The sequence below is a fragment of the Pseudophryne corroboree genome, unplaced genomic scaffold (assembly GCF_028390025.1).
Source record: "Pseudophryne corroboree isolate aPseCor3 unplaced genomic scaffold, aPseCor3.hap2 scaffold_191, whole genome shotgun sequence".
Taxonomy (NCBI): domain Eukaryota; kingdom Metazoa; phylum Chordata; class Amphibia; order Anura; family Myobatrachidae; genus Pseudophryne; species Pseudophryne corroboree.
In genome coordinates, this window is record NW_026968548.1 from 906773 (window position 1) to 934632 (window position 27860).

Here is a 27860-nt window from a genome sequence, read left to right on the forward strand (position 1 = left end):
AAGGCCTGCCGCAGATGGATTTGCATATGGTGATGTCATCCATGCAGTGGGTCAAAGTTGGTTCAAACACCTTTGCAAAGTTCTATAAGTTTGATACCCTGGCTGAGGAGGACCTCCTGTTTGCTCAATCAGTGCTGCAGAGTCATCCGCACTCTCCTGCCCGTTTGGGAGCTTTGGTATAATCCCCATGGTCCTTACGGAGTCCCCAGCATCCTCTAGGACGTAAGAGAAAATAAGATTTTAAACCTACCGGTAAATCTTTTTCTCGTAGTCCGTAGAGGATGCTGGGTGCCCGTCCCAAGTGCGGTCTACTTCTGCAAGACTTGTATATAGTTATTGCTTACATAAGGGTTATATGTTAGTTTTCATCGGTCTTGGACTGATGCTATGTTGTTTTCATACTGTTAACTGGGTAGTATATCACAAGTTATACGGTGTGATTGGTGTGGCTGGTATGAATCTTGACCTTGGATTAACAAAAATCCTTTCCTCGTACTGTCCGTCTCCTCTGGGCACAGTTTCTCTAACTGAGGTATGGAGGAGGGGCATAGAGGGAGGAGCCAGTGCACACCCAGATCAAAAGTCTTTTTTAAAGTGCCCATGTCTGCTGCGGAGCCCGTCTATCCCCCATGGTCCTTACGGAGTCCCCATCATCCTCTACGGACTACGAGAAAAAAAAATTACCGGTAGGTTTAAAATGTTATTTTTTTCTCTGCAACCCACTGCTAAATTGTGCTTCCTAGCTGTTTTTTATAAAATCACTTAATTAAATCTAACTCTGATTACGTCAGAGAAGGCCAGGTACCCTACACCATAAGAGGGGGTATGAAATTTTGACTTGTCTTCTTAAAGATCACCAAAATCTGTTGACAAGGTCAATTACATCCCTGGGTGGGATTGAACCACCAACCTTTTGGTTAATAGCCCATGTAAGTGCAAGAAATCCTGAAGCACTCACTCATCATGGGAAAGTACCAATGTGTTTCTTACAAAAATTCTCCAGATTATTGACTTTTTAAAGTTTTTCTAGGAAACGTTCTAGATGAATGCTTATTAGCCTTTGTCAGTATTGACTTTTGCAAGGTGTCTCTGTGGCGCAATCGGTTAGCATGTTTGGCTATTAACCAAAAGGTTGGTGGTTCAATCCCACCCAGGGATGTAATTGACCTTGTAATCAGATTTTGGTGATCTTTAAGTAGACAAGTCAAAATTTCAAAAAACCCCCTTATGGTGTAGGGTACCTGGCCTTCTCTGATGTAATCAGAGTTAGATTTGATTAAGTGATTTTATAAAAAAACAGCTAGGAAGCACAATTTAGCAGTGGGTTGCAGAGAAAAAAAATTATGCTGGCAGAAAAGTACAATTGAGTGATTAAACAGCTCTTCATTTTCTGATTTTATGTTTATGCTAACAAATTTGCTCTCTGAAAAGTGTCCACAAAGCCAAGTCTCTGATTAACACCTTTGTAGGAATGGTTTTTCACCTATTACTGAATTAAACTTGCTTCATTGGAAAGGCATCAAAGATGCATCCTCATTTCAATGTCTACTGAAATAATACAGGTTGACACCAGGAAACGTCACTGCATCATTGCTGCTTCCTCATGGGGAAGTCTGTTTAATGTGAAAACAAGGTGATATCTAATCAGCACACAGGTAAGGAATTAAGAAAATCTTTCTTTATGGGTGAAGATGTTTCTCACAAATTGTTGTCCCAATGCATCATTGAAATTCAAGATGGAAGATGATTTTCATATATCACTTGTACATTTTGCATTGCTCTTCTGGTGACAATGTAGTTTGTTTTTGTCAATTACCATTTCAGTAATAGGGTAAAGAAAATTAAGTGGATTTTTTAAAGAAAACAATGCTGTCAATATACTATTAAAACAAATTAAAATGATAAAAGTTATTGTACTTTAAGTAAAAATAAAAGAGCCAAAATATCAATCCCAGTTTTTGATTACTTTAATTATAAAAAAAAAAATGCACATAGCAGAGGATAGTTTCGATCAATCGACCTCTGGGGTATGGGCCCAGCATGCTTCCATTGCACTACTCTGCTGCTCATGGAAGTGTAAGAGATCCTGAAGACTAAATTGATTAAAGGCCTAAAAGTACTTGACTATAAGGAAAGACTTACTAGGCTGAATATTTATACACTAGAAAAGAGGTGCCTAAGAGGAGATATTATTAATATCTTCAAATATGTAAAGATACATAACAAAGAGTTATCAGAGGAATTATTTATTAAAAGAACACGTGGTCACTCGCTGCGACTGGAGGAAAGTTCAGAACGCAATGGAGGAAAGGATTCTTCACTGTTAGGGCAATCAGGATGTGGAATTCCCTGCCAGGGAAGGTGGTAATGGCGGACTCTGTAATTGGATTTAAAAAAGGAATGGATACATTTCTGAATGAAAAAGCTATCCAAGGTTATAATACTTAAAATATCAACATGGTTAATCCGGGGGTAACATGAGTTATAGTAGCTAACTAGTCATAAAACATTATTCAGCAAGTATGTAGAATCATCACAACTTAAAACAGGTTGAACACGATGGGCAATTTGCCTCTATTCAACCTCAAAAACTATGTTACTATATTACTATGTTACTGTAGTATACAGAACACCACAATGTAATGAGCAGTGATAGTGAGCACTGATGAGGATACTAGAACTGACACTGAGCAGCAAGATGCAGCACTGGACTATTAGTAATGTACTGTAGTATGCTGAGCACCACAATGCAGCACAAGACAATGAGCAGTGATACTGAGCACTGATGAGGATACTACTGAGAACTGACACTGAGCAGGAGAGACACACTACTAGTATTACTGAGCAGCAATAAGTAACCACTGATACTGAGCACTGATATTGATATTTCCACTGAGAGAACATAGCCACGTCCTCTCCGCTCTCTCTTCAATGCACGAGTAAAAATGGCAGCAACGCGCAGCTCTTTATATGGAATCCGAATCTCGCGAGAATCCGACAGCGGGATGATGACATTTTCCCTTGTTCAGGTTTTCCGAGTCAGGCGGGAACAACCGAGCCTGCCTTGGACCAGTGTAAACCACGTGGAGTTTGTGGGGAATTCGGTTCTCGGAGAACCGAACCCGCTCCTCTCTACCTTATACCCATCAATTTTTTTATTTTCAATCTAAGCCCCTGCAGTTTTCTGTAAGCATATGCTTCGCTATGATGATCAACAAGTCACAAGGGCAAACACTCAGGGTTTGAGGCGTAGATCTTAGGACCAGCTGCTACAAGCATGGCAGAGGTGTCACTATCACTGGTGACACCCAGAGAGGTGGCGAGGGAGATTGTAATGCAGTGCGCGCAGATAAGCAGCGCAATGGTAAAAAGGAGGCATGGTTTCATAGGTAGGGGCGTGGCCTGGTGGCCTGAATCTACATTTTGTTGCTCCGGGTGTCCCGGGGGTTGGGGGCTGCACCCGGGGACTAGTGTGTGAGCGGTGCTGGCTCCTGCACAGTGACAGGGCATGGCCACCCAGCATGACGCCTCCCTTCTTGACCATGCTGTAATTGCAGTCGCACTGCAGTTCAGCGTGATCATAAAAAATGGTGTAGGCTCCTGCTGGGGCAGACTGTATGTGCGCGCAGGAAGCCGCCACCATTTTTGTGATCACAGCGGCTGAATGTGATGTCATACAGCCGCTGTGACCATGCCTCCTGTGTCTCCTCTGTTGCAGACCCCATTTTGAAGCCTTGCCCCCGCACCGCTCCATCTCTGACTTGGAAATGGAGTGTTGCTGACCCACCTCTCCCCCCCTTCCCCGCCCCGATTGACAGGCAGAGGCGATCACATTCTCTGCGGGGTGCCGCAGAAAATGCAGGCACATGCGTATGCTCTTAGCAATTTTTGCAGTTGGATCGCTTATTGTGATTGCAATCCAACCTGAATCAGGCCCTATTACCTATCACAATGCGCTGCGGGCAGTACAAAATTGGGTTAATATAGGAGAAAAACCCCCAGACCTGTGCTCCTTAACTGTACCTGGTGGCTAGTGGAGCGGCTGCCCAGTAATCAGTATCCACCGCAGTGCGCACACGGCCCACCCCCTACGGCCTCGCTCCCCTTCATCAGCGGCCTCGTGATCCGGAAGGGTGGTGTGTGTGTGACTGACCTTAGGATGAAACCGGAGCCTCCGCTGCAGTGACCCAGCAACCAGGGCACGGGAGTATACAGCGCCGCTGGGAGTGATGAAGCTGCAGTAAAGATGTCTATTAGACCTAGCCTGCTGCAGCCCTTGTAGATTCTCATAAAACAAGTTCTTCTTTTCTTGTCAAAATTAATAGCTAAGAATAGGCTGCTTGAGGCAGGCCCCTGTTAAGTGGCCTGCTACTGAAGGCACCAACTACAAACTGAGCTCCCTGTTCATGGAAGCGGGGTTATAGAGGAGAATGCACTGAGCTTCTTGGGAACAGTCAAAAGCTTTGAGCCGGTTGGTGCCTCAGATCAAGATCCTACTCTACACCCCAATGTGAATCCTTGTGGAGTCCAGTGTACCCCACAGAAGAAATTAATGTGTCACACCCATTGGCAGCAACCTTAGAATAGCTGCTGACGGGCACAATTGAGAAAGGAAGGGGGGGGGGGACATTTGAATCCAGCACATAGATGCAATTCAAATATGTAATTTGTACCTTCCTATTTTAAAATATAATGGATGAACCTCACCCTGTGAGAACAATCTTCATGATCAAGAGATCTCATATGCAAAATAAGGATGAGTTGGGATAGGGCTGGGGAGGGTGGCTGCTCGGGCAGCCCCTCCCCCGTCAAGTTAAGGAGATTCAACTGAGGAAGCACAAGGGAACTCTCGTCTGGGGACAACAACTGCAGGGAGACCACATCTTTTCAGATGAACATGGGAGGGCGGAAGGCTGCCTAATACTGAAGCACCATATGCAACAACTAGTACAAGCATTCCTGGGGGAAGGTCTGCAGCAGACGGATTTGCATACAGTGATGTTATCCAAGCAGTGGGCCAAAGTTGACTGGAACCCTCATCTGCATATGAAAAGAGAAAAGGGGCATGCAGGGCATGGCGGCCTTTTGCAGTGCTTGGATGACCCCTAGTTCACATTAAACACCCCCACCCTCCTTTGGTGTGGGGCTCATGTTGGCCATGCCCCATCCCCTGAAGCATTCAAGCTGATTTCTTGCAGCAGCTGGGCACTGTAACAGCTCCAGAGCTGTTCTGTAAGGCAAGTAAAAGGGTGTGGGCCCTGCAGCACCACCTGTAGTTCGCATTGTGCGTTGGAAGGCACAAAGTAAGCAGACGGGAGGAGAAGTCAGGATAGTGCGCAAGGGCATTCTTTTCTCTTAGTCCGTAGAGGATGCTGGGGTCACATTAAGAACCATGGGGTATAGACGGGATCCGCAAGAGACATGGGCACTTTAAGACTTTCAAAGGGTGTGAACTGGCTCCTCCCTCTATGCCCCTCCTCCAGACTCCAGTTATAGGAACTGTGCCCAGGGAGACGGACATTTCGAGGAAAGGATTTATTGTTAAACTAAGGTGAGCATCTTACCAGCTCACACCTTAAGCATGCCGCAGAAAGTGGCATTCAACAGAACACAAGCCAACGGCATGAACAATTGCAGCAAAAAGCTGACCAGAACCATAACACAACATGTGTATAACCACAAGTAATAACTGCAGACACAGTATGGACTGGGACGGGTGCCCAGCATCCTCTACAGACTAAGAGAAAAGGATTTACCGGTAGGTATTAAAATCCTATTTTCTCATACGACCTAGAGGATGCTGGGGTCACATTAAGAACCATGGGGTTATACCAAAGCTCTTGAACGGGTGGGAGAGTGCGTACGACTCTGCAGCACCGAATGACCCAACTTAAGGTTATCATCAGCCAAGGTATCAAACTTGTAAAACTTAGCAAAAGTGTTTACTAAATAGCTGCTCGGCAAAGTTGCAATGCCGAGACTCCCCGACCAGCTGCCAAGGATGAACCCACCTTTCTAGTAGAATGGGTCTTCACCTACTTCAGTAACGGCAATCCTGCCGTGGAACGAGCATGCTGAATCTTACCACAGATCCAGCGCATAATGGTCTACATGGAAGCAGGACACCCAATCCTGATGGGAGCATACAGGACAAACAGAGCCTCTGTTTTCCTAATCTGAACCGTTCTGGTGACATAAATTTTCAAAGTTCTGACCACAGCCAGAGACTTTGACTCAACGAAGGTGTCAGTGGCCAAAGGCACCATGTGGAAAGATGAACCACCTTCGGCAGAAATTGTTGACGTGTCCTCAATTCTGCTCTATCTTCATGAAAGATCAAATAAAGGCTCTTGTGATACTGCATGGTTTGTACTGTTTTCCATGTGCTCCCAGATCTTTCAAGCAAGTAGCATGGTCAAGAAAGTTCTGTTTGAAAAGAAACAAACATTTACTGTCATTGTTATGCAAATAAACTTACATTAAAGCTAACAAGAAAGCACACTCGTTCTGTCTTTAAACTGATAAAAGAAACCCCAATAATATGGGGCATGCAAAAATTGAGATAAAACTCAGTTTTGCTCCTCTCCACGGAAATCTTTAATAAAAGGCGAAATATTTGTTAGTTCTGAAGAGAAACCAGAGCATGACCAAGATTCCACCTGTCGCCTGAGTGCCATGCCAGCAGTTCTCATTCAGATCAAAGTGAGCACCCAATTTGAATGAAAGAAAGCAGATTTCTCACCAGGCTTCCCCTTGCTATAAACATGGTTTGTACTCTTTTCCATGTGCTCCCAGATCTTTCAAGCAATTAGTATGGTCAAGAAAGTTCTGCTTGAAAAGAAACAGACATTTATAGTCATTGTTATGCAAATAAACTTACATTAAAGCTAACAAGAAAGCACACTCGTTCTGTCTTTAAACTGATAAAAGAAACCCCAATAATATGGGGCATGCAAAAATTGAGATAAAACTCAGTTTTGCTCCTCTCCACAGAAATCTTTAATAAAAGGCGAAAGATTTGTTCGTTCTGAAGAGAAACCAGAGCATGACCAAGATTCCACCTGTCGCCTAAATGCTGTGCCAGCAGTCCTCATTCAGATCAAAGTGAGCGCCCAACTTGAAAGAAAGCAGATTTCTCACCTGGCTTCTCCTTGCTATAAGCATGGTTTGTACTGTATTCCATGTGCTCCCAGATCTTTCAAGCAAGTAGCATGGTCAAGAAAGTTCTGTTTGAAAAGAAACAAACATTTACTGTCATTTCTATGCAAATGAGCTTACATTAAAGCTAACAAGAAAGCACACTCGTTCTGTCTTTAAACTGATAAAAGAAACCCCAATAATATGGGGCATGCAAAAATTGAGATAAAACTCGGTTTTGCTCCTCTCCACGGAAATCTTTAGTAAAAGGCGAAAGATTTGTTCGTTCTGAAGAGAAACCAGAGCATGACCAAGATTTTCATCTGAAAATATGTGTTCTCCCTGCAGTTGTTGTCCCCAGATGAGAGTTCCCTTGTGCTGCCTCAGTTGAATCTCCTTTACTTGACAGAGATGTGCCTGAGCAGCGGCCCTCCCCAGCCCTATCCCAAATCATACTTATTTTGCATAGGAGATACCATGGTCATGAAGATTGTTCTCCCAGGGTGAGGTTCATTCATTGCATTCTGGGTATGCTGACCCCTGTGATTTTCCCAAATGTGGGAAACTCGCTTTTATACCCTTGTGCACTATCCTGACTTCTCCTCCTGTCTGCTTACTTTGTGCCTTCCAATGCACAATGCAAACTACAGGTAGTGCTGCAGGGCCCACACCCTTTTACTTGCCTTACAGAGCAGCTCTGGAGCTGTTACAGTGCCAAGCTGCTGCAAGAAATCAGCTTGAATGCTTCAGGGGATGGGGCATGGCCAACATGAGCCCCACACCGAAGGAGGGTGGGGGTGTTTAATGCGAACTAAGGGTCATCCAAGCGCCGCAAAAGGCCGCCATGCCCTGCACACCCCTTTTCTCTTTTCATATGCAGATGAGGGTTCCAGCCAACTTTGGCCCACTGCTTGGATGACATCACCGTATGCAAATCCGTCTTCTGCAGAACTTCCCCCAGGAATGCTTGTACTAGTTGTTGCATTTGGTTTGTTGTTTGGGGGTGCTTCAGTATTAGGCAGCCTTCTGCCCTCCCATGTTCATCTGAAAAAATGTGTTCTCCCTGCAGTTGTTGTCCCCAGATGAGAGTTCCCTTGTGCTGCCTCAGTTGAATCTCCTTTACTTGACAGAGATGTGCCTGAGCAGCGGCCCTCCCCAGCCCTATCCCAAATCATACTTATTTTGCATAGGAGATACCATGGTCATGAAGATTGTTCTCCCAGGGTGAGGTTCATTCATTGCATTTTGGGTATGCTGACCCCTGTGATTTACCCAAATGTGGGAAACTCAACTGCATTATTTGTGGTAGTGGGGGACTGTGTTTGTGCTTTCCTCTGGTCAGCTCTGGTAAAACTCAGATTTCTTTGTCTCAGATTTTCCTCTAGCCTTGTTCTTCTTTCGAGAGTTCCCTTGTGCTGCCTCAGTTGGATCTCCTTCACTTTACAGGGAAGTACCCGAGCAGCGACCCTCCCCAGCTCTCGCCCAACTCCTACTTACCTGCCAGGTGAGATACTATGATCATGAAGGTGCTTCTCCCAGGGCAAGGCTCACCCATTGCACTCTGGGTGTGCTGCTCCTGCGATTTCCCCAAATGTGGGAAACTTGACTGCATAATTTGTGTTTCCCCTGGTCGGCTCTCGTATAATTCAGATCTCTTTGTCTCAGGTCTCTCTCCAGCCTAGTTTGCTGTCTGTTTCCACTTCTCTTTTCTTGAGCCGCTCCCTTCTATGCCCTTGCGCACTATCCTGACTTCTCCTCCTTTCTGCTTACTTTGTGCCTTCCAACGCACAATGCGAACTATAGGTAGTGCTGCAGGGCCCACACCCTTTTACTTGCCTTACAGAGCAGCTCTGGAGCTGTTACAGTGCCCAGCTGCTGCAAGAAATCAGCTTGAATGCTTCAGGGGCTGGGGCATAGCCAACATGAGCCCCACACCGAAGGAGGGTGGAGGTGTTTAATGCAAACTAGGGGTCATCCAAGCGCCGCAAAAGGCCGCCATGCCCTGCATAACCCTTTTCTCTTTTTATATGCAGATGAGGGTTCCAGCCAACTTTGGCCCACTGCTTGGATGACATCACCGTATGCAAATCCGTCTTCTGCAGACCTTCACCCTGGAATGCTTTTACTAGTTGTTGCATTTGGTTTGTTGTTTGGGGATGCTTCAGTATTAGGCAGCCTTCTGCCCTCCCATGTTCATCTGAAAATATGTGTTCTCCCTGCAGTTGTTGTACCCAGATGAGAGTTCCCTTGTGCTGCCTCAGTTGAATCTCCTTTACTTGACAGAGATGTGCCTGAGCAGCGGCCCTCCCCAGCCCTATCCCAAATCATACTTATTTTGCATAGGAGTTACCATGGTCATGAAGATTGTTCTCCCAGGGTGAGGTTCATTCATTGCATTCTGGGTATGCTGACCCCTGTGATTTCCCCAAATGTGGGAAACTCGACTGCATTATTTGTGGTAGTGGGGGACTGTGTTTGTGCTTTCCTCTGGTCAGCTCTGGTAAAAGTCAGATTTCTTTGTCTCAGATCTTCCTCTAGCCTTGTTCTTCTTTCGAGAGTTTCTTTGTGCTGCCTCAGTTGGATCTCCTTCACTTGACAGGGGGGTGCCCGAGCAGCGACCCTCCCCAGCTCTAGCCCAACTCCTACTTACCTGCCAGGTGAGATACTATGATCAGGAAGTTGCTTCTCCCAGGGCAAGGCTCACCCATTGCACTCTGGGTGTGCTGCTCCTACGATTTCCCCAAATGTGGGACACTTGACTGCATAATTTGTGTTTCCTCTGGTCGGCTCTCGTATAATTCAGATCTCTTTGTCTCAGGTCTTTCTCCAGCCTAGTTTGCTGTCTGTTTCCACTTCTTTTATCTTGAGCCCCTCCCTTCTATACCCTTGTGCACTATCCTGACTTCTCCTCCCGTCTGCTTACTTTGTGCCTTCCAATGCACAATGCAAACTACAGGTAGTGCTGCAGGGCCCACACAATCTTTTACTTGCCTTACAGAGCAGCTCTGGAGCTGTTACAGTGCCCAGCTGCTGCAAGAAATCAGCTTGAATGCTTCAGGGGATGGGGCATGGCCAACATGAGCCCCACACCAAAGGTGGGTGGGGGTGTTTAATGCGAACTAGGGGTCATCCAAGCACCGCAAAAGGCCGCCATGCCCTGCACGCCCCTTTTCTCTTTTCATATGCAGATGAGGGTTGAAGCCAACTTTGACCCACTGCTTGGATGACATCACCATATGCAAATCCATCTGCGGCAGGCCTTCCCCCAGGAATGCTTGCACTAGTTGTTGCATTTGGTTTGTTGTTTGGGGGTGCTTCAGTTTTAGGCAGCCTTCTGCCCTCCCATGTTCATCTGAAAATATGTGTTCTCCCTGCAGTTGTTGTCCCCAGATGAGAGTTCCCTTGTGCTGCCTCAGTTGAATCTCCTTTACTTGACAGAGATGTGCCTGAGCAGCGGCCCTCCCAGCCCTATCCCAAATCATACTTATTTTGCATAGGAGACACCATGGTCATGAAGCTTGTTCACCCAGGGTGAGGTTCATTCATTGCATTCTGGGTATGCTGACCCCTGTGATTTCCCCAAATGTGGGAAACTCGCCTGCATTTTTTGTGGTAGTGGGGGACTGTGTTTGTGTTTTCCTCTTGTCAGCTCTGGTTAAAGTCAGATTTCTTTGTCTCATATATTCCTCTAGCCTTGTTCTTCTTTCGAGAGTTCCCTTGTGCTGCCTCAGTTGGATCTCCTTCACTTGACAGGGGGGTGCCCGAGCAGTGACCCTCCCCAGCTCTAGCCCAACTCCTACTTACCTGCCAGGTGAGATACTATGATCATGAAGGTGCTTCTCCCAGGGCAAGGCTCACCCATTGCACTCTGGGTGTGCTGCTCCTGCGATTTCCCCAAATGTGGGAAACTTGATTGCATAATTTGTGTTTCCCCTGGTCGGCTCTCGTATAATTCAGATCTCTTTGTCTCAGGTCTCTCTCCAGCCTAGTTTGCTGTCTGTTTCCACTTCTCTTTTCTGGAGCCACTGCCTTCTATGCCCTTGCGCACTATCCTGACTTCTCCCGTCTGCTTACTTTGTGCCTTCCAACACACAATGCGAACTACAGGTAGTGCTGCAGGGCCCACACCCTTTTAGTTGCCTTACAGAGCAGCTCTGGAGCTGTTACAGTGCCCAGCTGCTGCAAGAAATCAGCTTGAATGCTTCAGGGGCTGGGGCATAGCCAACATGAGCCCAACACCAAAGGAGGGTGGGGGTGTTTAATGCGAACTAGGGGTCATCCAAGCACCGCAAAAGGCCGCCATGCCCTGCATGCCCCTTTTCTCTTTTCATATGCAAATGAGGGTTCCAGCCAACTTTGGCCCACTGCTTGGATGACATCACCGTATGCAAATCCGTCTGCTGCAGACCTTCCCCCAGGAATGCTTGTACTAGTTGTTGCATATGGTTTGATATTTGATGGTGCTTCAGTATTAGGCAGCCTTCTGCCCTCCCATGTTCATCTGAAAAGATGTGGTCTCCCTGCAGTTGTTGTCCCCAGACGAGAGTTCCCTTGTGCTTCCTCAGTTGAATCTCCTTAACTTGACGGGGGAGGGGCCGAGCAGCCACCCTCCCCAGCCCTATCCCAACTCATACTTATTTTGCATATGAGATCTCTTGATCATGAAGATTGTTCTCACAGGGTGAAGTTCATCCATTATATTTTAAAATAGGAAGGTACAAATTACATATTTGAATTGCATCTATGTGCTGGATTCAAATGTCCCCCCCCCCTTCCTTTCTCAATTGTGCCCATCAGCAGCTATTCTAAGGTTGCTGCCAATGGGTGTGACACATTAATTTCTTCTGTGGGGTACACAGGACTCCACAAGGATTCACATTGGGGTGTAGAGTAGGATCTTGATCTGAGGCACCAACCGGCTCAAAGCTTTTGACTGTTCCCAAGATGCTCAGTGCATCCTCCTCTATAACTCCGCTTCCATGAACAGGGAGCTCAGTTTGTAGTTGGTGCCTTCAGTAGCAGGCCACTTAACAGGGGCCTGCCTCAGGCAGCCTATTCTTAGCTATTCATTTTGACAAGAAAAGAAGAACTTGTTTTATGAGAATCTACAAGGGCTGCAGCAGGCTAGGTCTAATAGACATCTTTACTGCAGCTTCATCACTCCCAGCGGCGCTGTATACTCCCGTGCCCTGGTTGCTGGGTCACTGCAGCGGAGGCTCCGGTTTCTTCCTAAGGTCAGTCACACACACACCGCCCTTCCGGATCACGAGGCCGCTGATGAAGGGGAGCGTGGCCGTAGGGGGTGGACCGTGTGCGCACTGGCGTGGACACTGATTACTGGGCAGCCGCTCCACTAGCCACCAGGTACAGTTAAGGAGCACAGGTCTGGGGGTTTTTCTCCTATATTAAACCAATTTTGTACTGCCCGCAGCGCATTGTGATAGGTAATAGGGCCTGATTCAGGTTGGATTGCAATCACAATAAGTGATCCAACTGCAAAAATTGCTAAGAGCATACGCATGTGCCTGCATTTTCTGCGGCACCCCGCAGAGAATGCGATCGCCTCTGCCTGTCAATCGGGGCAGGGGGGGAGAGGGGGGTCAGCAACACTCCATTTCCAAGTCAGGGATGGAGCGGTGCGGGGGCAAGGCTTCAAAATGGGGTCTGCAATGGAGGAGACACAGGGGGCGTGGTCACAGCGGCTGTATGACATCACATTCAGCCGCTGTGATCACAAAAATGGTGGCGGCTTCCTGCGCGCACATACAGTCTGCACCAGCAGGAGGCTACACCATTTTTTATGATCACGCTGAACTGCAGTGCGACTGCAATTACAGCATGGTCAAGAAGGGAGGCGTCATGCTGGGTGGCCATAAGAGATGAGCGGGTTCGGTTCCTCGGAATCCGAACCCGCCCGAACTTCACCCTTTTTTGCACGGGTCCGAGCAGACTCGGATCCTCCCGCCTTGCTCGGTTAACCCGAGCGCGCCCGAACGTCATCATCCCGCTGTCGGATTCTCACGAGACTTGGATTCTATATAAGGAGCCGCGCGTCGCCGCCATTTTCACACGTGCATTGAGATTGATAGGGAGAGGACGTGGCTGGCGTCCTCTCCGTTTAGATTAGAAGATAGAGACGAGTGACATTTGATTTACTACTAATTTGGGGAGCAGTTGAACTTGTCAGGAGTACTCAGTAGTGCAGAGTTTTGCTGATAGTGACCACCAGTTTTATTATTTATAATCCGTTCTCTGCCTGAAAAAAAACGATACACATACCATATCTGTGCTCAGCCTCAGTGTGCTGCATGATATATCATCTATGTATATCTGACTGTGCTGAGTGCTCACTGCTCACACAGCTTAATTGTGGGGGAGACTGGGGAGCAGTTATAGCAGGAGTACAGTGCACACTTTTGCTGCCAGTGTGACCACCAGTATATTGTCTGCCTGAAAAAGTTAAACACTCCTGTGGTGTTTTTTTTTTATTCTATAAACGCATTCTGCTGACAGTGTCCAGCAGGTCCGTCATACATATATTATATAAATATTTATCTGCAGTAGTGTTATATTTTTTTTTTCATCTTTATCATCTCTATATTAGCAGACGCAGTACGGTAGTCCACGGCTGTGGCTATCTCTGTGTCGTCAGTGCTCGTCCATAATTGTATACCTACCTACCTGTGGTGGTTTTTTTTTTTCTATCTTCTTCATACTAGTAGTTTAGGAGTCTACTGACAGTGTCCACCAGGTCCATCATTATATTATATACCTACAGTAGTAATATATTTATTATATTATCTATACTAGCAGACGCAGTACGGTAGTCCACGGCTGTGGCTATCTCTGTGTCGTCAGTGCTCGTCCATAATTGTATACCTACCTACCTGTGGTGGGGTTTTTTTTTTATCTTCTTCATACTAGTAGTTTAGCAGTCTGCTGACAGTGTCCACCAGGTCCGTCATTATATTATATACCTACAGTAGTAATATATTTATTATATTATCTATACTAGCAGACGCAGTACGGTAGTCCACGGCTGTACCTACCTCTGTGTCGTCAGTGCTCGTCCATAATTGTATACCTACCTGTGGTGGGGGTTTTTTTTCTATCTTCTTCATACTAGTAGTTTAGGAGTCTGCTGACAGTGTCCACCAGGTCCGTCATTATATTATATACCTACAGTAGTAATATATTTAGTATATTATCTATACTAGCAGACGCAGTACGGTAGTTCACGGTTGTACCTACCTCTGTGTCGTCACTCGTCCATAATTGTATACCTAACTGTGGTGGGGTTTTTTTTCTATCTTCTTCATACTAGTAGTTTAGCAGTCTGCTGACAGTGTCCACCAGGTCCATCATTATATTATATATACCTACAGTAGTTATATATATTTTTTTTTATATCATTAATTATCATCTCTATACTAGCAGACGCAGTACGGTAGGCCACGGCTGTGGCTATCTCTGTGTCGTCAGTGCTCGTCCATAATTGTATACCTACCTACCTGTGGTGGAAGTTTTTTTCTATCTTCTTCATACTAGTAGTTTAGCAGTCTGCTGACAGTGTCCACCAGGTCCGTCATTATATTATATATACCTACAGTAGTTATATATATATTTTTTTATATCATTAATTATCATCTCTATACTAGCAGACGCAGTACGGTAGTCCACGGCTGTAGCTACCTCTGTGTCGTCAGTCACTCGTCATCCATAAGTATACTAGTATCCATCCATCTCCATTGTTTACCTGAGGTGCCTTTTAGTTGTGCCTATTAAAATATGGAGAACAAAAATGTTGAGGTTCCAAAAATAGGGAAAGATCAAGATCCACTTCCACCTCGTGCTGAAGCTGCTGCCACTAGTCATGGCCGAGATGATGAAATTCCATCAACGTCGTCTGCCAAGGCCGATGCCCAATGTCATAGTACAGAGCATGTAAAATCCAAAACACAAAAGATCAGTAAAAAAAGGACTCAAAAATCTAAATAAAAATCGTCGGAGGAGAAGCGTAAACTTGCCAATATGCCATTTACCACACGGAGTGGCAAGGAACGGCTGAGGCCCTGGCCTATGTTCATGGCTAGTGGTTCAGCTTCACATGAGGATGGAAGCACTCAGCCTCTCGCTAGAAAAATGAAAAGACTTAAGCTGGCAAAAGCACAGCAAAGAACTGTGCGTTCTTCAAAATCACAAATCCACAAGGAGAGTCCAATTGTGTCGGTTGCGATGCCTGACCTTCCCAACACTGGACGTGAAGAGCATGCACCTTCCACCATTTGCACGCCCCCTGCAAGTGCTGGAAGGAGCACCCGCAGTCCAGTTCCTGATAGTCAGATTGAAGATGTCAGTGTTGAAGTACACCAGGATGAGGAGGATATGGGTGTTGCTGGCGCTGGGGAGGAAATTGACAAGGAGGATTCTGATGGTGAGGTGGTTTGTTTAAGTCAGGCACCCGGCGAGACACCTGTTGTCCGTGGGAGGAATATGGCCATTGACATGCCTGGTGAAAATACCAAAAAAATCAGCTCTTCGGTGTGGAAGTATTTCAACAGAAATGCGGACAACAGGTGTCAAGCCGTGTGTTGCCTTTGTCAAGCTGTAATAAGTAGGGGTAAGGACGTTAACCACCTCGGAACATCCTCCCTTATACGTCACCTGCAGCGCATTCATCATAAGTCAGTGACAAGTTCAAAAACTTTGGGCGACAGCGGAAGCAGTCCACTGACCAGTAAATCCCTTCCTCTTGTAACCAAGCTCACGCAAACCACCCCACCAACTCCCTCAGTGTCAATTTCCTCCTTCCCCAGGAATGCCAATAGTCCTGCAGGCCATGTCACTGGCAATTCTGACGAGTTCTCTCCTGCCTGGGATTCCTCCGATGCATCCTTGAGTGTAACGCCTACTGCTGCTGGCGCTGCTGTTGTTGCTGCTGGGAGTCGATGGTCATCCCAGAGGGGAAGTCGTAAGACCACTTTTACTACTTCCACCAAGCAATTGACTGTCCAACAGTCCTTTGCAAGGAAGATGAAATATCACAGCAGTCATCCTGCTGCAAAGCGGATAACTGAGGCCTTGGCATCCTGGGCAGTGAGAAACGTGGTTCCGGTATCCATCATTACTTCAGAGCCAACTATAGACTTGATTGAGGTACTGTGTCCCCGGTACCAAATACCATCTAGGTTCCATTTCTCTAGGCAGGCGATACCGAAAATGTACACAGACCTCAGAAAAAGACTCACCAGTGTCCTAAAAAATGCAGTTGTACCCAATGTCCACTTAACCACGGACATGTGGACAAGTGGAGCAGGGCAGACTCAGGACTATATGACTGTGACAGCCCACTGGGTAGATGTATTGACTCCCGCCGCAAGAACAGCAGCGGCGGCACCAGTAGCAGCATCTCGCAAACGCCAACTCTTTCCTAGGCAGGCTACGCTTTGTATCACCGCTTTCCAGAATACGCACACAGCTGAAAACCTCTTACGGCAACTAAGGAAGATCATCACAGAATGGCTTACCCCAATTGGACTCTCCTGTGGATTTGTGGCATCGGACAACGCCAGCAATATTGTGCGTGCATTATATCTGGGCAAATTCCAGCACGTCCCATGTTTTGCACATACCTTGAATTTGGTGGTGCAGAATTATTTAAAAAACGACAGGGGCGTGCAAGAGATGCTGTCGGTGGCCACAAGAATTGCGGGACACTTTCGGCGTACAGGCACCACGTACAGAAGACTGGAGCAACACCAAAAACGCCTGAACCTGCCCTGCCATCATCTGAAGCAAGAAGTGGTAACGAGGTGGAATTCAACCCTCTATATGCTTCAGAGGATGGAGGAGCAGCAAAAGGCCATTCAAGCCTATACATCTGACCACGATATAGGAGGTGGAATGCACCTGTCTCAAGCGCAGTGGAGAATGATTTCAACGTTGTGCAAGGTTCTGCAACCTTTTGAACTTGCCACACGTGAAGTCAGTTCAGACACTGCCAGCCTGAGTCAGGTCATTCCCCTCATCAGGCTTTTGCAGAAGAAGCTGGAGACATTGAAGGAGGAGCTAAGACAGAGCGATTCCGCTAGGCATGTGGGACTTGTGGATGGAGCCCTTCATTCGCTTAACCAGGATTCACGGGTGGTCAATCTGTTGAAATCAGAGCACTACATTTTGGCCACCGTGCTCGATCCTAGATTTAAAACCTACGTTGTATCTCTCTTTCCGGCAGACACAAGTCTGCAGGGGTTCAAAGACCTGCTGGTGAGAAAATTATCAAGTCAAGCGGAACTTGATCGGTCAACAGCTCCTCCTTCACATTCTCCCGCAATTGGGGGTGCGAGGAAAAGGCTCAGAATTCCGAGCCCACCCGCTGGCGGTGATGCAGGGCAGTCTGGAGCGACTGCTGATGCTGACATCTGGTCCGGACTGAAGGACCTGCCAACGATTACGGACACGTCGTCTACTGTCACTGCATATGATTCTCTCACCATTGAAAGAATGGTGGAGGATTATATGAGTGACCGCATCCAAGTAGGCATGTCAGACAGTCCGTACGTATACTGGCAGGAAAAAGAGGCAATTTGGAGGCCCTTGCACAAACTGGCTTTATTCTACCTAAGTTGCCCTCCCACAAGTGTGTACTCCGAAAGAGTGTTTAGTGCCGCCGCTCACCTTGTCAGCAATCTGCGTACGAGGTTACTTCCAGAAAATGTGGAGAAGATGATGTTCATTAAAATGAATTATAATCAATTTCTCCGTGGAGACATTGACCAGCAGCAATTGCCTCCACAAAGTACACAGGAAGCTGAGATGGTGGATTCCAGTGGGGACGAATTGATAATCTGTGAGGAGGGGGATGTACACGGTGATGAATCGGAGGATGATGATGAGGTGGACATCTTGCCTCTATAGAGCCAGTTTGTGCAAGGAGAGATTAATTGCTTCTTTTTTGGTGGGGGTCCAAACCAACCCGTCATTTCAGTCACAGTCGTGTGGCAGACCCTGTCACTGAAATGATGGGTTGGTTAAAGTGTGCATGTCCTGTTTATACAACATAAGGGTGGGTGGGAGGGCCCAAGGCAATTCCACCTTGCACCTCTTTTTTCTTTTATTTTTCTTTGCGTCATGTGCTGTTTGGGGAGTGTTTTTTGGAAGGGCCATCCTGCGTGACACTGCAGTGCCACTCCTAGATGGGCCAGGTGTTTGTGTCGGCCACTTGGGTCGCTGAGCTTAGTCACACAGCTACCTCATTGCGCCTCTTTTTTTCTTTGCGTCATGTGCTGTTTGGGGAGTGTTTTTTGGAAGGGCCATCCTGCGTGACACTGCAGTGACACTCCTAGATGGGCCAGGTGTTTGTGTCGTCCACTTGGGTCGCTGAGCTTAGTCACACAGCTACCTCATTGCGCCTCTTTTTTTCTTTGCGTCATGTGCTGTTTGGGGAGTGTTTTTTGGAAGGGCCATCCTGCGTGACACTGCAGTGCCACTCCTAGATGGGCCAGGTGTTTGTGTCGGCCACTTGGGTCGCTGAGCTTAGTCACACAGCTACCTCATTGCGCCTCTTTTTTTCTTTGCGTCATGTGCTGTTTGGGGAGTGTTTTTGGAAGGGCCATCCTGCGTGACACTGCAGTGCCACTCCTAGATGGGCCAGGTGTTTGTGTCGGCCACTTGGGTCGCTGAGCTTAGTCACACAGCTACCTCATTGCACCTCTTTTTTTCTTTGCGTCATGTGCTGTTTGGGGAGTGTTTTTTGGAAGGGCCATCCTGCGTGACACTGCAGTGCCACTCCTAGATGGGCCAGGTGTTTGTGTCGGCCACTTGGGTCGCTGAGCTTAGTCACACAGCTACCTCATTGCGCCTCTTTTTTTCTTTGCGTCATGTGCTGTTTGGGGAGTGTTTTTTGGAAGGGCCATCATGCGTGACACTGCAGTGCCACTCCTAGATGGGCCAGGTGTTTGTGTCGGCCACTTGGGTCACTGAGCTTAGTCATCCAGCGACCTCGGTGCAAATTTTAGGACTAAAAATAATATTGTGAGGTGTGAGGTGTTAAGAATAGACTGAAAATGAGTGGAAATTATGGTTATTGAGGTTAATAATACTTTGGGATCAAAATGACTCCCAAATTCTATGATTTAAGCTGTTTTTTAGGGTTTTTTGAAAAAAACACCCGAATCCAAAACACACCCGAATCCGACAAAAAAAATTCGGTGAGGTTTAGCCAAAACGCGTTCGAACCCAAAACACGGCCGCGGAACCGAACCCAAAACCAAAACACAAAACCCGAAAAATTTCCGGTGCACATCTCTAGTGGCCATGCCATGTCACTGTGCAGGAGCCAGGACCGCTCACACACTAGTCTCCGGTGCAGCCCCCAACCCCCGGGACACCCGGAGCAGCAAAATGTAGATTCAGGCCACCAGGCCACGCCCCTACCTATGAAACCATGCCTCCTTTTTACCATTGCGCTGCTTATCTGCGCGCACTGCATTACAATCTCCCTCGCCACCTCTCTGGGTGTCACCAGTGATAGTGACACCTCTGCCATGCTTGTAGCAGCTGGTCTTAAGATCTACGCCTCAAGCCCTGAGTGTTTGCCCTTGTGACTTGTTGATCATCATAGCAAAGCAGATGCTTACAGAAAACTGCAGGGGCTTAGATTGAAAATAAAAAAAATTGATGGGTATAAGGTAGAGAGGAGCGGGTTCGGTTCTCCGAGAACCGAATTCCCCACGAACTCCACGTGGTTTACACTGGTACGAGGCAGGCTCGGTTGTTCCCGCCTGACTCGGAAAACCTGAACAAGGGAAAATGTCATCATCCCGCTGTCGGATTCTCGCGAGATTCGGATTCCATATAAAGAGCTGCGCGTTGCCGCCATTTTTACTCGTGCATTGAAGAGAGAGCGGAGAGGACGTGGCTATGTTCTCTCAGTGGAAATCTCAATATCAGTGCTCAGTATCAGTGGATACTTATTGCTGCTCAGTAATACTAGTAGTGTGTCTCTCCTGCTCAGTGTCAGTTCTCAGTAGTATCCTCATCAGTGCTCAGTATCACTGCTCATTGTCTTGTGCTGCATTGTTGTGCTCAGCATACTACAGTACATTACTAATAGTCCAGTGCTGCATCTTGCTGCTCAGTGTCAGTTCTAGTATCCTCATCAGTGCTCACTATCACTGCTCATTGCATTGTGGTGTTCTGTATACTACAGCAACATAGTAATATAGTAACATATAGTAACATAGTTTTTGAGGTTGAATAGAGGCAAATTGCCCATCGTGTTCAACCTGTTTTAAGTTGTGATGATTCTACATACTTGCTGAATAATGTTTTATGACTAGTTAGCTACTACAACTCATGTTACCCCCGGATTAACCATGTTGATATTTTAAGTATTATAACCTTGGATAGCTTTTTCATTCAGAAATGTATCCATTCCTTTTTTAAATCCAATTACAGAGTCCGCCATTACCACCTTCCCTGGCAGGGAATTCCACATCCTGATTGCCCTAACAGTGAAGATCATAGTATCTCACCTGGCAGGTAAGTAGGAGTTGGGCCAGAGCTGTGGAGGATTGCTGCTCGGGCACCCCCTGTCAAGTGAAGGAGATCCAACTGAGGCAGCACAAGGGAACTCTCGAAAGAAGAACAAGGCTAGAGGAAGATCTGAGACAAAGAAATCTGACTTTTACCAGAGCTGACCAGAGGAAAGCACAAACACAGTCCCCCACTACCACAAATAATGCAGTCGAGTTTCCCACATTTGGGGAAATCACAGGGGTCAGCATACCCAGAATGCAATGAATGAACCTCACCCTGGGAGAACAATCTTCATGACCATGGTATCGCCTATGCAAAATAAGTATGATTTGGGATAGGGCTGGGGAGGGCCGCTGCTCAGGCACATCTCTGTCAAGTAAAGGAGATTCAACTGAGGCAGCACAAGGGAACTCTCATCTGGGGACAACAACTGCAGGGAGAACACATATTTTCAGATGAACATGGGAGGGCAGAAGGCTGCCTAATACTGAAGCACCCCCAAACAACAAACCAAATGCAACAACTAGTACAAGCATTCCTGGGGGAAGTTCTGCAGAAGACGGATTTGCATACGGTGATGTCATCCAAGCAGTGGGCCAAAGTTGTCTGGAACCCTCATCTGCATATGAAAAGAGAAAAGGGGTATGCAGGGCATGGCGGCCTTTTGCGGCGCTTGGATGACCCTTAGTTCGCATTAAACACCCCCACCCTCCTTCGGTGTGGGGCTCATGTTGACAATGCCCCAGCCCCTGAAGCATTCAAGCTGATTTCTTACAGCAGCTTGGCACTGTAACAGCTCCAGAGCTGCTCTGTAAGGCAAGTAAAAGGGTGTGTAGTTTGCATTGTGCATTGGAAGGCACAAAGTAAGCAGACAGGAGGAGAAGTCAGGATAGTGCACAAGGGTATAAAAGGGAGGGGCTCAAGAAAAAAGAAGTGGAAACAGACAGCAAACTAGGCTGGAGAGAGACCTGAGACAAAGAGATCTGAATTATACGAGAGCCGACCAGGGGAAACACAAATTATGCAGTCAAGTTTCCCACATTTGGGGAAATCGCAGGGGCAGCACACCCAGAGTGCAATGGGTGAGCCTTGCCCTGGGAGAAGCACCTTCATGATCATAGTATCTCACCTGGCAGGTAAGTAGGAGTTGGGCTTGAGCTGGGGAGGGTCGCTGCTCGGGCACCCCCCTGTCAAGTGAAGGAGATCCAACTGAGGCAGCACAAGGGAACTCTCGAAAGAAGAACAAGGCTAGAGGAAGATCTGAAACAAAGAAATCTGACTTTTACCAGAGCTGACCAGAGGAAAACACAAACACAGTCCCCCACTACCACAAATAATGCAGTCGAGTTACCCACATTTGGGGAAATCACAGGGGTCAGCATACCCAGAATGCAATGAATGAACCTCACCCTGGGAGAATAATCTTCATGACCATGGTATCTCCTATGCAAAATAAGTATGATTTGGGATAGGGCTGGGGAGGGCCGCTGCTCAGGCACATCTCTGTCAAGTAAAGGAGATTCAACTGAGGCAGCACAAGGGAACTCTCATCTGGGGACAACAACTGCAGGGAGAACACATATTTTCAGATGAACATGGGAGGGCAGAAGGCTGCCTAATACTGAAGCACCCCCAAACAACAAACCAAATGCAACAACTAGTGCAAGCATTCCTGGGGGAAGGCCTGCCGCAGATGGATTTGCATATGGTGATGTCATCCAAGCAGTGGGTCAAAGTTGGCTACAACCTTCGTCTGCATATGAAAAGAGAAAAGGGGCGTGCAGGGCATGGCGGCCTTTTGCGGTGCTTGGATGACCCTTAGTTTGCATTAAACACCCCCACCCTCCTTCGGTGTGGGTCGCATGTTGGCCATGCCCCAGCCCCTGAAGCATTCAAGCTGATTTCTTGCAGCAGCATGGCACTGTAACAGCTCCAGAGCTGCTCTGTAAGGCAAGTAAAAGGGTGTGGGCCCTGCAGCACTACCTGTAGTTTGCATTGTGCATTGGAAGGCACAAAGTAAGCAGACAGGAGGAGAAGTCAGGATAGTGCACAAGGGTATAAAAGGGAGGGGCTCAAGAAAAAAGAAGTGGAAACAGACAGCAAACTAGGCTGTAGAGAGACCTGAGACAAAGAGATCTGAATTATACGAGAGCCGACCAGGGGAAACACAAATTCTGCAGTCAAGTTTCCCACATTTGGGGAAATCGCAGGGGCAGCACACCCAGAGTGCAATGGGTGAGCCTTGCCCTGGGAGAAGCACCTTCATGATCATAGTATCTCACCTGGCAGGTAAGTAGGAGTTGGGCTAGAGCTGTGGAGGGTCGCTGCTCGGGCACCCCCCTGTCAAGTGAAGGAGATCCAACTGAGGCAGCACAAGGGAACTCTCGAAAGAAGAACAAGGCTAGAGGAAGATCTGAGACAAAGAAATCTGACTTTTACCAGAGCTGACCAGAGGAAAACACAAACACAGTCCCCCACTACAACAAATAATGCAGTCGAGTTACCCACATTTGGGGAAATCACAGGGGTCAGCATACCCAGAATGCAATGAATGAACCTCACCCTGGGAGAACAATCTTCATGACCATGGTATCTCCTATGCAAAATAAGTATGATTTGGGATAGGGCTGGGGAGGGCCGCTGCTCAGGCACATCTCTGTCAAGTAAAGGAGATTCAACTGAGGCAGCACAAGGGAACTCTCATCTGGGGACAACAACTGCAGGGAGAACACATATTTTCAGATGAACATGGGAGGGAAGAAGGCTGCCTAATACTGAAGCACCCCCAAACAACAAACCAAATGCAACAACTAGTGCAAGCATTCCTGGGGGAAGGCCTGCAGCAGATGGATTTGCATATGGTGATGTCATCCAAGCAGTGGGTCAAAGTTGGCTTCAACCCTCGTCTGCATATGAAAAGAGAAAAGGGGCGTGCAGGGCATGGCGGCCTTTTGCGGCGCTTGGATGACCCCTAGTTCGCATTAAACACCTCCACCCTCCTTCGGTGTGGGGCTCATGTTGGCTATGCCCCAGCCCCTGAAGCATACAAGCTGATTTCTTGCAGCAGCTGGGCACTGTAACAGCTCTAGAGCTGCTCTGTACGGCAAGTAAAAGGGTGTGGGCCCTGCAGCACTACCTGTAGTTTGCATTGTGCATTGGAAGGCACAAAGTAAGCAGACGGGAGAAGTCAGGATAGTGCGCAAGGGCATAGAAGGGAGCAGCTCAAGAAAAGAGAAGTGGAAACAGACAGCAAACTAGGCTGGAGAGAGACCTGAGACAAAGAGATCTGAATTATACGAGAGCCGACCAGGGGAAACACAAATTATGCAGTCAAGTTTCCCACATTTGCGGAAATCTGTCACCAGAAGAGCAATGCAAAATGTACAAGTGATATATTAAAATCATCTTCCATCTTGAATTTCAATGATGCATTGGGACAACAATTTTGTGAGAAACATCTTCACCCATAAAGAAAGATTTTCTTAATTCCTTATCTGTGTGCTGATTAGATATTACCTTGTTTTCACATTAAACAGACTTCCACATGAGAAAGCAGCAAGGATGCAGTAACGTTTATGTTTCCTGGTGTCAACCTGTATTATTTCAGTAGACATTGAAATGAGGATGCATCTTGCTGCCTTTCCAATGTAGCAAGTTTAATTCAGTAATAGGTGAAAAAACATTCCTACAAAGGTGTTAATCAGAGACTTGGCTTTGTGGACACTTTTCAGAGAGCAAATTTGTTAGCATAAAAATAAAGTCAGAAAATGAAGAGCTGTTTAATCACTCAATTGGACTTTTCTGCCAGCATAATTTTTTTTTCTCTGCAACCCACTGCTAAATTGTGCTTCCTAGCTGTTTTTTATAAAATCACTTAATCAAATCTAACTCTGATTACATCAGAGAAGGCCAGGTACCCTACACCATAAGAGGGGGTTTGAAATTTTGACTTGTCTACTTAAAGATCACCAAAATCTGATCACAAGGTCAATTACATCCCTGGGTGGGATTGAACCACCAACCTTTTGGTTAATAGCCAAACATGCTAACCGATTGCACCACAGAGACACCTCGTAAAAGTCCATTCTGACAAAGGCTAATAAGCATTCATCTAGAACGTTTCCTAGAAAAACTTTAAAAAGTCAATAATCTGGAGAGTTTTTGTAAGAAACACATTGCTACTTTCCCATGATGAGTGAGTGCTTCAGGATCTCTTGCACTTACATGAGCAGCAGAGTACTGCAACGGAAGCATGCTGGGCCCATAACCCAGAGGTAGGCAGATTGAAACTATCTTCTGCTATATGCATTGTTTTTTGTTAATTAAAGTAATCCAAAACTGGGATTGATATTTTGGCTCTTTTATTTTTACTTAAAGTACAATAACTTTTACCATTTTAATTTGTTTTAATAGTATATTGACAGTATTGTTTTCTTTCAAAAATCCACTTAATTTTCTTTACCCTATTATTAAAATGGTAATTGACAAAAACAAACTACATTGTCACCAGAAGAGCAGTACAAAATGTACAAGTGATATATTAAAATCATCATTCCAGCTTGAATTTCAATGATGCTTTGGTGCAACAATTTTGTGAGAAACATCTTCACCCATAAAGAAAGATTTTCTTAATTCCTTACCTGTGTGCTGATTAGATATCACCTTGTTTTCACATTAAACAGACTTCCCCATGAGGAAGCAGCAAGGATGCAGTGACGTTTATGTTTCCTGGTGTCAACCTGTATTATTTCAGTAGACATTGAAATGAGGATGCATCTTGCTGCCTTTCCAATGAAGCAAGTTTAATTCAGTAATAGGTGAAAAACCATTCCTACAAAGGTGTTAATCAGAGACTTTACTTTGTGGACACTTTTCAGAGAGCAAATTTGTTAGCATAAACATAAAATCAGAAAATGAAGAGCTGTTTAATCACTCAATTGGACTTTTCTGCCAGCATAGTTTTTTTTCTCTGCAACCCACTGCTAAATTGTGCTTCCTAGCTGTTTTTTATAAAATCACTTAATCAAATCTAACTCTGATTACATCAGAGAAGGCCAGGTACCCTACACCATAAAAGGGAGTTTGACATTTTGACTTGTCTACTTAAAGATTACCAAAATCTAATCACAAGGTCAATTGCATCCATGGGTGGGATTGAACCACCAACCTTTTGGTTAATAGCCAAACATGCTAACCGATTGCACCACAGAGACACCTCGTAAAAGTATATACTGACAAAGGCTAATAAGCATTCATCTAGAACGTTTCCTAGAAAAACTTTAAAAAGTCAATAATCTGGAGAGTTTTTGTAAGAAACACATTGGTACTTTCCCATGATGAGTGAGTGCTTCAGGATCTCTTGCACTTACATGAGCAGCAGAGTACTGCAACGGAAGCATGCTGGGCCCATAACCCAGAGGTAGGCAGATTGAAACTATCCTCTGCTATATGCATTGTTTTTTGTTAATTAAAGTAATCCAAAACTGGGATTGATATTTTGGCTCTTTTATTTTTACTTAAAGTACAATAACTTTTACCATTTTAATTTGTTTTAATAGTATATTGACAGTATTGTTTTCTTTCAAAAATCCACTTAATTTTCTTTACCCTATTATTAAAATGGTAATTGACAAAAACAAACTACATTGTCACCAGAAGAGCAGTACAAAATGTACAAGTGATATATTAAAATCATCTTTCCAGCTTGAATTTCAATGATGCTTTGGTGCAACAATTTTGTGAGAAACATCTTCACCCATACCCAAGACTTACTAGGCTGAATATGTATACACTAGAAAAGAGGTGCCTAAGAGGAGATATTATTAATATCTTCAAATATGTAAAGATACATAACAAAGAGTTATCAGAGGAATTATTTATTAAAAGAACACGTGGTCACTCGCTGCGACTGGAGGAAATTCAGAATGCAATGGAGGAAAGGGTTCTTCACTGTTAGGGCAATCAGGATGTGGAATTCCCTGCCAGGGAAGGTGGTAATGGCGGACTCTGTAATTGGATTTAAAAAAGGAATGGATACATTTCTGAATGAAAAAGCTATCCAAGGTTATAATACTTAAAATATCAACATGGTTAATCCGGGGGTAACATGAGTTATAGTAGTTAACTAGTCATAAAACATTATTCAGCAAGTATGTAGAATCATCACAACTTAAAACAGGTTGAACACGATGGGCAATTTGCCTCTATTCAACCTCAAAAACTATGTTACTATATGTTACTATATTACTGTAGTATACAGAACACCACAATGCAATGAGCAGTGATAGTGAGCACTGATGAGGATACTAGAACTGACACTGAGCAGCAAGATGCAGCACTGGACTATTAGTAATGTACTGTAGTATGCTGAGCACCACAATGCAGCACAAGACAATGAGCAGTGATACTGAGCACTGATGAGGATACTACTGAGAACTGACACTGAGCAGGAGAGACACACTACTAGTATTACTGAGCAGCAATAAGTAACCACTGATACTGAGCACTGATATTGAGATTTCCACTGAGAGAACATAGCCACGTCCTCTCCGCTCTCTCTTCAATGCACGAGTAAAAATGGCGGCAACGCGCAGCTCTATATATAATATCCGAATCTCGCGAGAATCCGACAGCGGGATGATGACATTTTCCCTTGTTCAGGTTTTCCGAGTCAGGCGGGAACAACCGAGCCTGCCTCAGACCAGTGTAAACCACGTGGAGTTCGTGGGGAATTCGGTTCTCGGAGAACCGAACCCGCTCCTCTCTACCTTATACCCATCAATTTTTTTTATTTTCAATCTAAGCCCCTGCAGTTTTCTGTAAGCATCTGCTTCGCTATGATGATCAACAAGTCACAAGGGCAAACACTCAGGGCTTGAGGCATAGATCTTTGGACCAGCTGCTACAAGCATGGCAGAGGTGTCACTATCACTGGTGACACCCAGAGAGGTGGCGAGGGAGATTGTAATGCAGTGCGTGCAAATAAGCAGCGCAATGGTAAAAAGGAGGCATGATTTCATAGGTAGGGGCGTGGCCTGGTGGCCTGAATCTACATTTTGTTGCTCCGGGTGTCCCGGGGGTTGGGGGCTGCACCCGGGGACTAGTGTGTAAGCGGTGCTGGCTCCTGCACAGTGACAGGGCATGGCCACCCAGTATGACACCTCCCTTCTTGACCATGCTGTAAT

General features: G+C 46.0%; 15 non-coding genes and 1 pseudogene across 15 annotated transcripts; 7 read left to right on the top strand and 9 right to left on the bottom strand.

Moving 5' to 3' along the window:
* Nucleotides 1-6529: 6529 nt before the first annotated feature.
* Nucleotides 6530-6645, bottom strand: LOC135004214 (U5 spliceosomal RNA). The gene has a single exon (XR_010205051.1). It is a non-coding gene; the product is annotated as a U5 spliceosomal RNA (small nuclear RNA).
* A 286-nt stretch (nucleotides 6646-6931) lies between these two features.
* On the bottom strand, nucleotides 6932-7047 carry LOC135004204 (U5 spliceosomal RNA). The gene has a single exon (XR_010205042.1). It is a non-coding gene; the product is annotated as a U5 spliceosomal RNA (small nuclear RNA).
* A 282-nt stretch (nucleotides 7048-7329) lies between these two features.
* On the bottom strand, nucleotides 7330-7445 carry LOC135004182 (U5 spliceosomal RNA). The gene has a single exon (XR_010205020.1). It is a non-coding gene; the product is annotated as a U5 spliceosomal RNA (small nuclear RNA).
* Nucleotides 7446-7589: 144 nt separating this feature from the next.
* LOC135004158 (U1 spliceosomal RNA) lies at nucleotides 7590-7717 on the top strand (annotated as a pseudogene).
* A 593-nt stretch (nucleotides 7718-8310) lies between these two features.
* Nucleotides 8311-8474, top strand: LOC135004066 (U1 spliceosomal RNA). Its single transcript, XR_010204935.1, has one exon. It is a non-coding gene; the product is annotated as a U1 spliceosomal RNA (small nuclear RNA).
* A 152-nt stretch (nucleotides 8475-8626) lies between these two features.
* LOC135003995 (U1 spliceosomal RNA) lies at nucleotides 8627-8789 on the top strand. Its single transcript, XR_010204872.1, has one exon. It is a non-coding gene; the product is annotated as a U1 spliceosomal RNA (small nuclear RNA).
* Nucleotides 8790-9463: 674 nt separating this feature from the next.
* LOC135003843 (U1 spliceosomal RNA) lies at nucleotides 9464-9627 on the top strand. Its single transcript, XR_010204724.1, has one exon. It is a non-coding gene; the product is annotated as a U1 spliceosomal RNA (small nuclear RNA).
* Nucleotides 9628-9779: 152 nt separating this feature from the next.
* LOC135004078 (U1 spliceosomal RNA) lies at nucleotides 9780-9942 on the top strand. The gene has a single exon (XR_010204947.1). It is a non-coding gene; the product is annotated as a U1 spliceosomal RNA (small nuclear RNA).
* A 675-nt stretch (nucleotides 9943-10617) lies between these two features.
* Nucleotides 10618-10781, top strand: LOC135003940 (U1 spliceosomal RNA). The gene has a single exon (XR_010204819.1). It is a non-coding gene; the product is annotated as a U1 spliceosomal RNA (small nuclear RNA).
* A 152-nt stretch (nucleotides 10782-10933) lies between these two features.
* On the top strand, nucleotides 10934-11096 carry LOC135004046 (U1 spliceosomal RNA). The gene has a single exon (XR_010204916.1). It is a non-coding gene; the product is annotated as a U1 spliceosomal RNA (small nuclear RNA).
* Nucleotides 11097-20838: 9742 nt separating this feature from the next.
* Nucleotides 20839-21002, bottom strand: LOC135003866 (U1 spliceosomal RNA). Its single transcript, XR_010204747.1, has one exon. It is a non-coding gene; the product is annotated as a U1 spliceosomal RNA (small nuclear RNA).
* A 655-nt stretch (nucleotides 21003-21657) lies between these two features.
* On the bottom strand, nucleotides 21658-21820 carry LOC135003986 (U1 spliceosomal RNA). Its single transcript, XR_010204865.1, has one exon. It is a non-coding gene; the product is annotated as a U1 spliceosomal RNA (small nuclear RNA).
* A 152-nt stretch (nucleotides 21821-21972) lies between these two features.
* Nucleotides 21973-22136, bottom strand: LOC135003912 (U1 spliceosomal RNA). Its single transcript, XR_010204790.1, has one exon. It is a non-coding gene; the product is annotated as a U1 spliceosomal RNA (small nuclear RNA).
* A 674-nt stretch (nucleotides 22137-22810) lies between these two features.
* LOC135004044 (U1 spliceosomal RNA) lies at nucleotides 22811-22973 on the bottom strand. The gene has a single exon (XR_010204912.1). It is a non-coding gene; the product is annotated as a U1 spliceosomal RNA (small nuclear RNA).
* A 152-nt stretch (nucleotides 22974-23125) lies between these two features.
* LOC135003901 (U1 spliceosomal RNA) lies at nucleotides 23126-23289 on the bottom strand. Its single transcript, XR_010204779.1, has one exon. It is a non-coding gene; the product is annotated as a U1 spliceosomal RNA (small nuclear RNA).
* A 1381-nt stretch (nucleotides 23290-24670) lies between these two features.
* TRNAN-AUU (transfer RNA asparagine (anticodon AUU)) lies at nucleotides 24671-24744 on the bottom strand. Its single transcript has one exon. It is a non-coding gene; the product is annotated as a tRNA-Asn (tRNA).
* Nucleotides 24745-27860: the final 3116 nt, after the last annotated feature.